Here is a 15,626-nt window from a genome sequence, read left to right on the forward strand (position 1 = left end):
CCTCGCGCCTGCAAAGTCCCCGGCTCGCGGGCAGCCACGAACCTCCGCCACTGCCGGGTCTCAGTGGGTGCCTGCGCCCGTGCCTCACCCGCCTGCCCAGGTCGTCCCGAGGCTCGCTCCGCGGGCCGCCGGTGCTCCACGGCGCTGCCTATGGCCAAGCCCGAGAGCCGACTTCGGGCGCCAGACCGGCTGGAAGGTGGCGCGGCTCAGGTGAGTGAGGAGCGCGCGAGGCGAGGGCCGTCAGTCTGGGGAGTGGCGAGAGCAGGGGCCGTCGAGGTGCCCTGACCTGGCAGCCCGGACTTAGGGCAAGAGCAGAGCCCAAGGTGAGTTGAGGCTGGAGCAAGTGGAGTGTACATTGGGGGGAAAAGGAAGGAGAGGCCAGAGGTTTTCCCATCCTCCTAACCTCCTGACTTGGTCCCTCAGCTGTGCAAGTCTTCAGGGACTGGTTTTTACAGGCAGGTATCCGGGTTTCTGATTTGGTGGATTGGATTCTTTTTTCCCCCTTACTCCCTAGCAGAGTCAGGAGGTTGGCTCCTGCCCGAGGCTTCTCTCTAGGACCGACCGTGAGGGGTAGCAGGAGCGCAAATCGCAGCGGAGCCCGGGTACCACTCTGGCTGAGAACTTGGGGCGCGGGTACAGTCAGCAAAAAGTCAGTCTGTTGAGGGAGCGTCCAGGGTGGGGAAACCTTGGTCTGGTGTGCTTTTGGAGCGGAGCGGAGATGGGGCGTTTCGCGAGGGGCGGGGATGACCGGGAGCAGAGAGGTCGAGGCGACCGACAGTTACGTGCCCTTTTCCCCTAATGCCGATTATGCACGGTTCTGATTTTTCGTGTTACTTTCTACTCTTTTTTTTTTTTTTTTTTTTTTCCCTGCATCTGTTTCTATTTCGAGCACCTTGGGTGGTGACGGCAGATGAAGGTGAGGGGAGGAGGGGCGCCAACCCGCGGTGGGAACGCGTAGAACCCGGCTCAGAACCAGGGGCACACTCGCGGAGCCTGGTGTCTCCAGGTGCGCCCTCCGAGCCAGGCGGCCGACCGCGCGCTGCTCCCCCTTCTGTGCCGGGAGCCGGAGGGCCGCTTCCTGAGCCGGCAAAAAAAAAAAAAAAAAAATGGGATGGAGAAGCGAGCGGGGGCAAGAGCTGGGATGCAGCGCGCGGGGTGTGAGGTGTGCTCTGCTCCGCGGACGTTTGCCGGCTCTGTGAGTCTTCCATCTCATCCCCTCCGCCGGGCGGGAGTCCACGCTTCCTCGCACTCCCAGGCCCCTCTCTCGGGAGGGGATTGCATCCCTCTTCCTCCGCCCTCCACTTTGCAGGACCAGTTGTATCCGTTCCTTGTCTTGCGCGAGTCTCGCTCCTCCCCCCAGCGTTGTCCGCCGGCTATTTTTATCCACTACTTGTACAGAGATGCTTTTGGGGGCATTCTGGGGAGGCGACTCCAAATCTACTGTCTTCTCGCTGCGCTCCCCGAAGCGGTCCCCTGCTAGCAGGGAGCAGCCGCGCGGAGCAGCCAAGGGATGAGGATGGAGTGCGCCCCACTCCTCCTTCTGCAGCCTGAGCTCTCGAAGCCCCGGCACCACCGGCTCGGCTGCTCCGCCCGCCGCTCGCTGCGGGAGCCGATCCCCGGAGAGTTCCTTAGGGCCCGGGCGCAGGTGCTTGACCGACTTTAGTGGGCACAGCCCTTTTACATGCAGGATCCTTTGGGTCCTACACGGGCGTATCTCGCCTTGCTGCAAAATCTTACCTTATTTTGTTGAAATGTAATTACCAAGTTCCACTCAAGTGTTAATTTCAGGAATTTCATGTTAAAAGAAAAAGGAGGGGGAGATAACCCAACTTCTGCCTCCCTGCATTTCTGAAGCCCATTCTTTGGCGTTCGGAATTATTGTTGCCTTCCGCTTTCTCAGTAACGATTGGGTGCGATTCGAATAAGCGTGACCCAGTGAAATTCCAGGAGATGGACGCTTTTGCTACAAATCCCCACGTTACTCTTTGTGTTTCCAGTGCTTAGATTTTTTTTTTCCCCTCCCATAGGATTGTAGAAGTAACATTGAAATGGACCATTGTGTTACATAAGGTTTCTCCAGCGCTAGGCAGAGAAAGATCAGCTTCTCAAGGAGCTTTTCAGGGCTTCAGCGGGTCCTTTCTCTTTCAGCCGAGTTTGACGGGGATCAGCAACTTCGTGACTAAGCACTCTTAAGTCGAAGCAGTTAATTACGGAGGTAACATCCAGTGAGGATCCCTTACGGAGGCATCTTGAGCGGTGTTTCCGGGCTAGAGATCCAGGCTGAAGCTGCGGGCTGTTCAGGGCACCGTAGCTTTAAGATGGGAAATTCTTTGCTCGGGAAACTGGTGAGAAAGTGCTACCTTGAACTTGCAAAGGGCATCAGGAAAAGTCCATGGTTCTTAGCTGTGTTGTGGTGTGCTTTGTGTGAAATTTCAAGTCCTCCACTTTGCAGATGTTCAGGAACCCTTGGACTCCACAATATAATTGGGGATGCACTTTTGTTGTGAAAAGAAGAAATCCTCTTACTGGAAAAGTCTGGAGTGCTCCTTGAAGGGAAACACAAAGTGGAAGCTTTTCTTATCTTGAACTAAAATTTGATGGCGAATAGAAAGGGGCTAGGGATGTGGACTGGCTGATGTAAAATTGCTTGATGGGTAAACAGTGCCTTTCCCAGAACAGGGCATCTACCCAGGGTGGCCCATACCCACAGGGAGTACAGAGTCATGTTCTCTCTATTGAGGCCAGTTTGGAGAGAGGGACAGTAAAAGGTAATGATGTCCTGATGGAACTGAGCCTGTTTTCAGGGTCACAGCTGAGAATCCAGGTTCCAGGGCACGCTTCTAAGCCAGGGTCCTTGTGTGAGAGACAGTCTTGGAGGAGTAAAGGCCTGTAGCAACTTTGGAGAGTAGCAACCTTCTAGCTGCTCTGTGGGAAATGCAGTAACTTTCCAGCTGGTGTTGGAAAAGATCTGGGTTTTTCCCCATCACTTTGATGTAAGTATCTTCCTTCAACCTCACTAACGACCCAGTGCTTCTTAGCAAGGCCCACGTTTTCCAGTGGGGAATGGCAAGAGTGCTAGCTGAATTTGGAGCCAGCTTCTTGCCCCAGGACCCTAAGCAAATTATTTTTTACTCTCTGAGCCTCAGATTTTTCCTCTGCAAAATAGAGACTGAAAGATTATGAGAAAGAGAGAAATGTATGTGAAGAGCATTTGGGCAGTTCTCAGACACTGGTGAAAAATGCACAAGGTTACTTAATTTGCTTTTCCTGCCAATTTCATTTGGTCTATTTTAATGCTAAATTTAATTATAGTTTGTGAATGTCTGTGTGAATTACATATGCTAAACATTAAATGAGGGAGAGGATTTCATATAATGGACCACTATCTCCTTGTGATTAAGCCACCTGAAATTCACCAGCATCAGGGCTCCTGGCTTTTGAGAACAATTAGTTTCTTGTTTGTAGAACCAGAGTTAAATTTTTGAGCTTTTTTTTTTTTTTTTTTTTTTTTTTAGCTTAATGCATTTCATATGTCTTCAGGAAATATATGTTTCAGGAAGAGCCCTGATATTGATTAACCAAAAAAGGAGGAACTTGCAGATGAGTGTATCAATTGGGGAAAAGTGATACATGATCAGTTTCAGGAGATTACCTGGGTTTCCCTTGTCTACCTCTGTCATCAGCATAAAGTGTCTCTCTATTGCATTTTGGTGTTCAAAATTTGTCCCCAGGACCTAGCTAAGTGGCTAATACATGCTCGATAAGTATTTTCGAAGTGAGTGAATGAACGATTGAACTGAATCTTCACAGCAACCCCGTGCTGTACACAGGCAGATGGCATCATTTCTGTTTTAAAGATTTGGAATCTGCTGATTAGAGAAGTTAATTAATTTTCTGAGGGTACAAAGGATTCCAGATTGGAGTTCAGGTCTGTCTGTTCTCATTCCATTCCGCTGTACTGCCTGTGTTGCCCTCTCTCTCCCATCATCACTTAAAATCTCCTCCTAATCCATAGTGGACTTCTGCATTTTGGAAGCTTCCCAGCAACCAAACACCCTTCTTATTCAGGGTGTACCACCCTCCCCTCATGGAGGGACTTTTCCATGGGGGGGGGGGGGCTCTTCCTCTGTGTCCACATCTCTGTGCCTTGAACTGGGGCTCAGCTGGATGATCCCACCTGAGACTTGGAATCTCGAGGGACTAACTAAAGGACAAAAGGACAATTGAGCATTTATTTATGACCGTGGGTCATGAATCAAATGGTGTCAGCAGCAGTCTCAATGTCACAGGATGTCCCAGGGATGCCATTCCTATGGCATTATCCTGACGCTCCCTGGTGCCAGGTTCCCTCCATTCCTTTTCATTTCCAAGCCTGGCTTTTCAGCTTCTCATTAATTCCTAGAGGTAACTCATAGTCTTCAAGTAAATTCCTTCTCTGTTTGATTTAGCCAGAATTGTAACCAGCTGATGCTCAGCCGTTCACAGTTTGTCTTCAGGCCTGCCTCTGGCATGAAGCATTCTCAGCTTCCTCTACCCACAGGGAATTAAGCTCATAGCTTTTTCAGGCCGTTAGAATAATATTTACTGGGCCATAGTTTGTCAGTTGTTATGTGATACCACCAGAGTTCTGGAAAAATGAATACATTATTCTTCCAAGAAATAGCGTAAACATAACTGAAATAGATCCCAGTGGGCATCTTTTCTTTTCTTTCTTTTTTTTTCCATGTTACAAGCTTTTTGGTAACTTTCCAGCAGGGGTCGCTCACTCAAATGCCTTCAGCAGCCAGGCAAGGAATAGCCTGAGCAAAACAGGCCTGGGAACAATCAGGGTAAGGGGGGTGGGGGGCTGCAGCTCTGACCCAGCACACAAGTTGGGACCTCAGGCCCTGTCTTGCCACATCTGATTTTTTTTTTTCCAAGATAGGCTGCAAGTTCACAATTTTATGTAGAATCTACTGACTTTTAAGTACAAGCTGCTAATTCAAAACAATTCTATGGGTAGGTCTCCTCATCTGTATCCCACAGGCCTCCAATTTATGGCCTCTGACTTCCAGGGATAGAAAAGAAATTGGTTGGAATATGAGGCTAAGTAAAATCAGTTCTTGGGAGTATTGAGGCAAGGGTACGCTGGGAGTTTAGTGTAGACAGTGCTCCAGTGAGTTAAATTTCATGTCTATAGAATTTGTGTTTGCGGTATTCCTTTTCCTTGTCCTGTAAGCAGTTACACCAATTGCATTTATCCCTTTAACATATGTTTATTGAGTTCCAATCATGTACCAAGAGTTGTTCTTCTCACTGGTGACACAGTAGGGAATAAAACAGAGGGAAAGCCTTGCCCTTCTGCTTGTCTTCTAGTGGAAGAGACAGGTAAAAGCAAGATGGGTAAGGACAATCCTAGATTAGATCGAGATGTGCTAAGAATAAAAATAAATCAGAGGAAGTGTAAGGGTGCTGGGGTAAAACCTTCGGCAGCGGGGGCAGGAATCTCCAAGTTCAGTCTCTGACTCAGCATAACCAAAGTCAAGTTTCACTGTCGGAAAAAAAAGATTTTGGGGTGTGGGAATTTGGACCCTGGATTATATTCTGGGAGTTGCTACTGTGGGTAAACCCCTAATAACAGACTGTTATCTTAATTTTAATGAAATCAACTATTGAGCCCATTCATTGAGTGTCCAGCAGGTGCCGGGCACTGGATTAGGTGCTACAATCCACTAACAGACAAAACCAATCAAGGGACGGTCCTCAAGGAAATTGTAGACCAGAATGGAAGACATGAATAAATGATAGCAAAAGAGTAGATGGCTAAAGTGAGCAAGGAGGGTGGAAAGGGTGTCATAACTATTGAGTTTTGACATTCAGAATGCTGGCATTCAGCATCTTTTTAATGGAGCATCTGATATGTGTCAGGAACAGTTTAGGTCTGTGCTTCTCAACCTATTTGAATCCTGGACCCCATCATCAGTAAAGATTTTTTTAAAGCTTTTTTTACCTGGCCATGACATTTTGTGTTATTACCAAATTTCATTTTGTGTCAAGAAAACAAAGTATTTAAAAAATCTGTTCTAAGATTTTTGAAACTCTAGTACACCCTCTCCCCAGTCGGCCCAGCCATTAATAGTGACTGTTGTTGCCAGGGTAGTTGTGCAGAAAATTAAAAAAAATAGTTCTTGTTCTTGAGGAACTTACAGTTTAGTATGGCAGTCAGATAAATTAGCATTTTTTTTTTTTCACATATGAGCTGAGAAATGCATGCTGTTTGAGCCTTTGCCTGTGTCATCAGGTAAGCCTGTACCTTGAGAACACCTTTACAATCAACCTATTTATTTCTTTCATTGCAGTACCCTCTCCCACAGCATGGTTTTGTAGCCATAATGTTTATCTGGAGTCCTCTCATTACTTCATTGGTTCACTTGCTCACTATCTCTCACGCCCCCATCAGAATATGCACCCTGTGTGAGCAGGCATCTGGAGGTACAGGCTTGTTTCTCCCACCAGCTTCCAGAACAGTGTGTCTGGTTCCAAGTAGTTGCTCAGAAAAGAAACAAGAGGCAACATTTCTGCCTGGGGGAATTAGGAAAGGCTTCATGGGGGAAAGAGAGAGGCTTGCAGAGAAAAGCCAAAGAACGATGATGATACAAGATAATCAAAATATGGCCCCAAGCCCTAGGTGCGATCTCATTTGTCGGTTTTAGGGATTCCCAGTGTGGTCAGCCCAGGTGAAGAGCTGACATGCTAAACACAAACCCTTCCCTGATTAGATCCTGGCAGCTCCAAAGCACTCTGGCATGAAAAGAATGAAAATGATTAAAAAGGACGGAAAAAAAATGGAAAAAAAAAGAGTGAAAACGATAACTCTTTACTTCCATCTAGTACGTTAATACCCACTGTCTCCTTTTTCTTCTGTACCCAGTCCTTCAAGGGAGACAGGGAGCTCTTAGCATCTTCATTTCGTATTTAAGGAAACCAAGGTCCAGAAGTGAAGCGACTTTCCTTAGATCCTCAGAACGAAGGCGGCAGACCCTGGATCCAGGGCTGTGCTTCTCCGCCTGCAGTGAGCAGATCGCTCAGGGTGGAGATTGGTTAAACCCCTGGAGGACTGAGTTTTCTATAAGTGGAGAAATATATTTAGATTTCAAACATTCACGTCTCCTTTGATTCGTTAAGAACTTCCATTTCAGCACTTTCTGAGATGCGTTTTGTGTCTTGTTGAATTTCCCCTAGAATGCTGCAGATTAGGTACACCCTGCAATAGGGTTGCTTTATGTAAATGTCTTCACTCTTTAGTTTAGGAGAGTAAATCAGAGTCCTGCATCAGCAGTTAAAATACAGTGGGAGAAAGGTGATTGCAGACGCAGCTGAAATGAAAAGGCATGCTCTTCTAGCTGTGCTCGGAAAAATACATACTCAAGTGGCATGGAGTGAAAGCAGGCTGGCACTGTCTCTGGAAAACTCACTTGCACTTGATGTAAATTACGTCTTCAACCAGATTTTTCCGCAGTGTCCCGGATAGGAAGGACAGAAAAGGTGTCAATTACAGGCTTCTGGGATTAGATTTCGGAGTTATTCTTGAGGTGGAAACAGCATCGCGTTTGAAGTCGTGTCTGTTGGCATTTCTGATCCCCTCCTTACTGATTGTATCACCCTGAGAAATAGACAGTTTTTCTGGGTCTCAGATTTTTCAACATTCTAATGAGGATTGAAAGAGATTGCCCATATCAAATGCCTAGAGTAGTGCTCAAGAAAACTTATATTCTTCTTATGCAGAGTTGCCTGATTTAACAAATAAAAATACAGGACACCCAGTTAAATTTTAATTTCAGATAAACAGCATATACTGTTTTAGTATAGGTATATCCCAGATACTCAATATTAAGACATGATTGATTGTTTTTTCTGAAATTTAAATTTAACCGGAAGTCCTATATTTTATTAAGCATCTCTATTCTTGCAGTGACAGTTCTGGGTGATGCCTTTGGTGAACGTTCTAGAGCTGGAGGCAGTTACAGAGAGGAGAATACAGTAATTTGGAGGTGAAATGACTTAGCCAGGGGTCCAAGGAGAGCAGGAAGGGCTGTTTTCTCTGATGAGCTTAGCAACAGATTAAACCAAGGCAAGCTTACCTGTTTGCTAAAAGAAGCAGAAGAATTGTGGACAAGTCAGATCTCTGAGTGCATTTAATAAGTTAGTCGGATATCTCCCATGCATGCACCAGATTATTCCCAATACCCTTTGGGAAGAAGGTATTTTAATCCCATGAGGCTACCAGGGGAGCATTCAGTCCGCTAACACAGCACATTATTCAACAATATTGCTCCGAGCTCATTTACTGCAGGGCTGGAGTTGGAACTACGAGGCACACACAAGGGTTCCACTGAGTACACTGAAGGAATACTTTGTGCTTTGAAAACTCACACCTGCAATTTCTCCCTCATCAAATGAATCCAAAGCTCATAAAACAGTGAGAGGGCCTTTCAGATCCGCTCCTCCCAAGTAGATGAACTCAGGTTATGAATTGAGTCTGAGATCTCCCCAGGACTGCTGGAATATGTTGTTCTGAGGATGGCCATGAAAATGTGTTTCCATTTCAGGTAATAACCTGCTGGGGAACTCAATAAACAAGACTTTGGCTGCCGGTAGACTTTTCCCAAGCAGGATTTAATGCTTTCTTCTATAGTGAGATACTGCTCATGCCAAAATAATCAGTTTCTGTTGCATCTGATATTACTAACTCCTCACTTAACCTGAGCTGCTTACTAGCATTATGTTTATACGGAATATGGACCAGAAAGAAGGCAAAGCGGCATGGTGGTGAGGATGTAGTCTTAATCAGCCAGAGAGATCTGGTTAGATCTACTTTGCTACTTCTTGGCCATGCAGTAGGAGGTGTTACTTCCCCTCCCTAAGCCTCAGTCTCCTCATCTTCAAAATGGGCATAATTAAAATTATAACAGAGGATTGCTTAGTGCACATTAAACCAAATAAGTAATGTCAAGCATTTACATGGTGCCTGGCTCATAGTCAGCTTTTTAAAAAATGTTATTAATAAGACGACAAAAGAAAGCAGTGTAGACCTTGAGATTGCAAACTCAATGTCATGTCACAGAGACCATGGACTGAATCTCATGCATCATATTCCTGGGAGACTCTCTGAGTCTTTTGCCCTTTGTTTCTTTAGTCTTAATTTATATAATCCGTACAAATCTTATTATTTCATTTTCTGGGCCAATAGCTTAGAAGCAGTAATGTAGAAAAGGTATTACTGTTAGGGGAAGACACAAAGTACAGAGAGAGAAAGGGAGGGAGCAAGAACCTGGGGAAGAGGGAGGGAAGAGAAGAGAAGGGAGAGAAGCAGGGCAGAAAAGGATTGTAAGAAGACAGGATTTGAAGCCCAGGGAAGTGCAGTGACATCTTGTAAAAGTAAGTCCCTGGTTAAATCCCGTCCCGATGCAGTCATTTAAGTAAATACCACTCCCTCTCCCTCTCCCAAGGCTTCTCAGGACCCCAGCTTAATACCTATGACCTTGAGGGACGGACGCAAGAACTGTAATGGTGAAACTGTAAAGAATGTGGAACGTGATGGAAATAGAGAAACTGGAACCTTTCCCCCTGCTCTGTAACAGGATAAAGTCCTAGATGACAGCTGAACACAAGGAAACCCAGTGACATTGTGTGGAGGGAACAGCCACTGTGCCCCTCTTGGTCCTCCTCTTGCTGCAAGGGGTGGGTCTGTTATTTTGGGTTTAGTTTTACATTTCCATTCATTAAACATGGACTCTTATTAGAGAGAGTTTCAGGGTGGCATCTCTCCTGCCCCTATTTCTCCCTGTGAAATGGTTCCCTCCCTTCTGATCTTTAAGCACTTTCCACACCACACATCAGAGGAACTGACCTTTTCTTGGGGGACAGGTCGGTCCTCCTCAGTTGTTCAGCCAGGTGGGAGCATCCTTGGGGCCAGAGCACTTTGGAGGTCACAAAAAAGAACTGCCCCTGCTCCAGAAGGTAGTGTATTATCTGAAGTGTTTGACATCGGGGAAAATGATTTTGTTGTTCCCAGCGTTGCTTGCCTTGTTAAATGGAATTATACTTCTTCATGGACCTTTTGCTGCTAGAATCACATTTGATAACATATGTGAAACACTGATTTGAGAGTCTGGTACCAAGGAAGTGTGTATAATGCAGCACTTAGTAGTGATCATGAGCTCTTCTTGCTGGTAAGCCTGATTTTGTGTGAAAAGCAGATCAAGAACGTTGCTAAGACTCTAGCTGTGTATTGCCTTCCTGATTCCTTTCCAGGCGGTGAGAAGCCCATGGTGCCCCCAGCAGCCTCGCTCATCCCTTTGCTCTAACATAGGAAGGGAGGAAGGTTGGGGAACTCTTTTAATCGGGGAAGGAAACCTTTCTCAAAAGCCTGCAGAAGATTCCCCGGTAGGTCCCATTAGCCAAAAATTTGCCCACAGGCCAGAGTTACAGAAGGAGAAACTAAGGCACAGACATTTGAAACTGTGGAAGAGGCCAATTAATCGAATATGGTCATCCTGAATTGATCCCTCTTGCCTTTGAGCAACTATTACATTTATGTTTGTATCTTGCAATTGGCAATGGATCCTGCTCCGCTTCATAACATCTTTTATTTCTGTCTTCAGCTGAAATACAAATCCTGTATTCTCCGGGTTATGCTTTTCTTTCCCTCCCCAGCTCCATAACTTTTACAACCATTTGCATCTGCAGTATTTCTCTATGTTAATTTCTCCAGCCCTGACCCGAACAATCTTTGCAAAACACAAATATAATCAGGTCCCTGCCCTGTCCCTTGGGGAAGAATGTCCCATGGAGCCCCATGATTTACCGTATTAGTGTTTGAGTGCAGGACACTTAAACATAGATGAGATCTCGGCCCATCCATGTTGCTACATCACAGCATCCCTTTGGGCAAGGTAATCGTCTCTCTAAACCTCACATACTCTGTGATTTTTAATTATGGATTTTTTCATACACTTATTTAATGTTTAATCTGTTCCCAAGAAATAACTGTTGACTAAAAAAACCTAAGAACCCAATATATTCTGTTTTTAATTCTGATTTGTCAGGATTAAATGTGGTGGTGCATAGGGAACATTTAATGCCCAGAGTGGGTGCTCAAAACCTAGCTTTTCTTTTGCTGTTTTGGTTTTTTTAAAAATATAATACAAGTAATGATGCAATTCAAGTCCTGCAGCATGGCATTCACATTCTAATCTTTCAAGCCTTGTCCCTCACCATCCTCTGATCTGACACACACCTTGTGTTCTGACCACAGGACTGCCCATTGTTTCCCCAGATAAATCAGGAACGTGGATATTCCACCCTTTGCCCATGCTGTTCCCTCTGACAGCCTCCCCCCTTTTTTAAAAATTTATTTATTTGTTTATTTTTGGCTGTGTTGGGTCTTCGTTGCTGCATGCGGGCTTTCTCTAGTTGCAGCGAGCGGGAGCTACTCTGTTGCAGTGCGCGGGCTTCTCATTGCAGTGGCTTCTCTTGTTGCAGAGCATGGTCTCTAGGCACGTGGGCTTTAGTAGTTGTGGCACACGGGCTCAGTAGTTGTGGCTCGTGGGCTCTAGAGCGCAGGCTCAGTAGTTGTGGCTCGTGGACTCTGGAGTGCAGGCTCAGTAGTTGTGGCGCACGGGCTTAGTTGCTCCATGGCATGTGGGATCTTCTCGGACCGGGGCTCGAACCCGTGTCCCCTGCATTGGCAGGCGGATTCTTAACCAATGTGCCGCCAGGGAAGCCCTTCCCCCTTTTTTATTAGCTCCAGGCTCTGTCCTTCCCTTAGGTCTGTCCTGGATGCTCTCCAACCACCACCCCCCAGCTCCATCCATAATAAATAACGTGCATGTGGCAGTTGCATGTGGCAGCTCTGCGGCTCTCTCTCTCCCATGCACAGGGTAGGGTTGCATTTTTGCTATCTGAAGATCAGATGGCTTTGTGACTTGTTGTGGGCAGTGAAAGTAAGAGGAAGCGAAGTGTCACTTCCTGGAGCTTGAAGGGCCAGCTGAGGTTCTGTGCATTTTCTCCCCACTCTGGCGTGATGGCCTGCACTGTCTTTCTAGGTCTCTGAGAGCCTCAAGTGGGCAGAGTCCTGCCACCAACCTGAGTGGGACAAGCCGCCGAGGGAGGAGGCACTGAGATGTGGGGTCGATTCTCAGTTCTCCTGGCTCCTTCTGGCGCCGTGACGTTGCTGTGATTGCTGTGGGCTTCACCGCATCCCTCAGGAAACAGCTGCCCCCAGAGAGCAGGATAAACCACTGCTCTTAGAGCTCTGCACCCGCTCCTGCCTGCTCCCCGATCTCAGTGCAGGATTGCTCAACAGAATGTGCCGCTGGGAAGTGAAAGTACCGTTATCATAAACAGAAACATCAGTCTTTGAGAGAAGCCTGATGTTTTAGTTCAGATTTTTTGAGCTCAGATAGGCAGCTGTCCTTAGTGACCCACCAAGGAATGAAAGTGACCCCAGAAAATGTCCTCTGGGTAAAGTGAGTGCCGCCCGGCGCTCTGTCCTTTCCCTAGCCCTCTCACTGCAAGCAGCCCTGTGTGCATAAGCCTTCCCCTAGCCTGGGAGGCCCCTGTCCCAGGGAAGGCTCTACACTGTTTAGTCTTGAAAGTGGAGCCGGCCTTGGCCTTGCTCTGATCCCAGCCACGCTTCCTCCATCACACAAATTCCAGCAGATGCAGCAGAAGGGCTCGGGGTTGGCATGGAGCCATTAGTGACGATTCTGATTACACAAGCCACCGGGCCCTGCTGATTTAAACAATCTCATGTGTTCAGAATTGCCTTCACCTGCTGCCTTTTCTTACTTAAATAGTTCTTTACGGTCCTCTGCAAAGATGGTGCAAAGGGTAATTAGCTCATAATTGTTGTCCTTTAAAAACATTAGATTGAGCCACTCTGTGCTTTTCATTCTGCTGTTTTCTTTGTCATCTATCTCTCTGCATAGCTCTCAATACTCAAAATTTTCCACTTTTTCCTAAGAATGCTTTTCCTTGTCAATTTTTGGAATGTTGCAATTCCTTTCTTTACTTACGACAATTATTGAGCAGCCTAGTTATAAAAATCTGAATTTTCATTGCTATTCTTGTCCTTTTATTTTTCTCTTCAAGCTAATTCATCATACTACTGTTGATTGAACTAATTTTATTGAACTCCTATGTATTGAGGGTCTAACCCTGTGTCAGGTGGACTAAGGTATTTTTCTGCAATATCTCATTTAATTCTTATAGCTACTCAACATGGTAGGAAGCATACCCTATCTTTGGATGGGAAAAAATAAGACCCAGGGAGGCATGTAGCTTTTCCGTGATCAAATAACTAAGCCAGGATTTAAACCCCGGCAGATATCAACTCACTTGCTTTGATCTTCCCACACTGTTCTATTTATTTCTCTATTTTTCTGTTTATATACTTTACCCTGGATGTCAGTTAAAAGCGGTGAGCTTGGCTTTTGTCCTCATCAGACCTCTGAATGTTTCTTAGGTATTTTTTCACGAAGCATGTCACAAACTTCCCCTTCCTGGCCTCCTTTAAGTTGCTAAAATAGTGTCTACCCCAGAGTCTCCTCCATCTCATTGGGCTGTAAGTATATATTTCCACATCCATCTTTCCCCTTCCACAGTGGTCTCCTGGAGGCTGAGGGGGGGACCTGTCTCCTTCCTGTATCCCTGGGCAATGCCCGGAAGGGACCTGCCCTCAGGAGGCCTGGTGTCTGTGTCCTGAGCCAATCACATAGACTCCTGGGTGTGGTGTCTGAGGGAAGAAGGAGAGTAATATGTGTAAGAAGAAATCTTCTTGAAATCTAATTTAGTGACTCACACTAAATGTCTTTCTCCCTATGACTCTAAACATTTGAAGGAGACTTGTGGAAAGCCAAACCATAAATTTCAGCACAATCTTCAAAACCTCATTTAATTTGAACCCTTGGGCTTTGGCCAAGCCCCTCCTTTTCCCTGGCATGTTGGACACCAATGCTAGTTTGAGTTTGGTCCTAATCTGGAGTACAAAGCCAGGCCTGCATGTTCCTACCAGCTGATGGGGGAATGAAGGTAGTTGTCAAAGTGGGAAAGCAATGTGGCTCAATGATCAAGGGGGACACAGTCAGATTTTTTCTTTGACAACTTTGGAAACATTGTCATGGAAGCATCACATGGGCAGGACCTCAAGACACGTGTTAGCTTCGTTAGTGCATTGATAGCCTTGAGAGGGTGTGAAAGTTGCAAAAGTCTTGAAAACTTAGTTCATCATTGGACCTATCTCTCTCTCTCTCTCTCCCTCTCTCCCCCCCCCCCACCACACACACAATTTTATGCAGCAGATTCCTTTCAGAAGGAACTGGAATGGGGAATCCCATGGATGAGCCCTACTGAAGTTCCGTCAAATCTAATCAACACCAGAAAACAAAGAGCAATGTAGAAAATCACATGAAGACCTCTGTTTGTTCACTCCCTCTTCCAATGCCTTTGCTTTTTCCTTCTTGTTCACTAAGAATTGGAGAAAGAAATACAGTTATTGGGACATGATAACTCATTCCCACCCCACTTTCCATCTTTGATTTTGAAACACAAAACAAACTATTTCTAAATGTAACTCTGTTACAATTCTTCTCGTCTCTTGACACATTAATAAGACCAAAATAATTTGATGTGTGATGTATGTCTACCCATTATTGTTATCTATGAATCTTTCTGCTAATAAGCAACATATCCGTAGCCATCTCTCAGCCCTAACCTTAGTGCAGTCATCACAGATTTTGCCTCCTCTCCCTCCATTTGCCTCCCAGTACACCCTACACCCCTGCGTGTACCTGAGTTATTTGAGGGAAGGAACAGGATGCAAGCTGTATCTCCAATTCCCCAGTGCCTGATACACAACAAGTCTATTTAGGGCTTGGCTGAATTGTGGCTACGCTGAGCAGGCTGATAATTGGGTTTTTACACGTCCAACTATTCTTCAAAAGTTGCATCTTCATTTATTTAAAAGGGAGAGACTGAATGTTATGTGTGGTCAGAACCAAGAAAATGGACCCCTGTGGCAGCCCTCAGCCCTTTCCTGTTGTCTTAAGCAATTTTGCTCACTCCCAAACTTACATCCCTCTCTTACACAAGCAAAAGCCCTAGAGTCCACTGCTTCTATCCAGCCTAGAAGGTCCTGAAGCTGACCCTTTGGAGTTGGGTGTGGGGAAGGCTTATCTCACCACACACAACCCCTCAGCCCCTACCCCAGCCTGAAGGGCTTGGTTTAATTGTATATCTTCTAATCACTGAGAAGCCTTTTATATAATGCTATTTTTCTTCATCTTGTTTTGTTCTGGTGGTGACTAAGCATCCTTTGGAGATGGTTCTCTAATCTAGCTGATCCACCTCTTAATCAGGTGATACGTTCAATTAATATTTGTTAAATGAACGCTGAATACGATCTGAATAGAACCAGAGCAGCAGGTAGTTTGGGAGACCCTACCCAAGGGGACAGTCTTTCCTGCTAGAAGCTGTATTATTTTCCCTTATATCAAAAGGACTTTAGCAGTGTAGAAATTCAAGACATGTTGCTACCTTTAACCCATGAAATTTTAGACTGATGCCAAGTGACAAAACTTTATGAT

General features: G+C 45.8%; 1 protein-coding gene across 2 annotated transcripts in view; it reads left to right on the top strand.

Annotated features, from left to right (window-relative positions):
* Positions 1-20: 20 nt before the first annotated feature.
* HS3ST1 (heparan sulfate-glucosamine 3-sulfotransferase 1) overlaps positions 21-15,626 on the top strand; it is a 49,044-nt gene continuing 33,438 nt past the window's right edge. Inside the window, exon 1 of one of the 2 annotated variants that reach the window (XM_082389531.1) lies at positions 21-210. The gene's annotated coding sequence lies outside the window, so the exon portion shown is untranslated. Of the gene's footprint in view, positions 324-15,626 lie in introns of both variants that reach the window. The other variant, XM_082389532.1, reaches the window with a different exon arrangement.

Source organism: Balaenoptera borealis, assembly GCF_965194805.1.
Source record: "Balaenoptera borealis genome assembly, chromosome: 4".
NCBI lineage: Eukaryota > Metazoa > Chordata > Mammalia > Artiodactyla > Balaenopteridae > Balaenoptera > Balaenoptera borealis.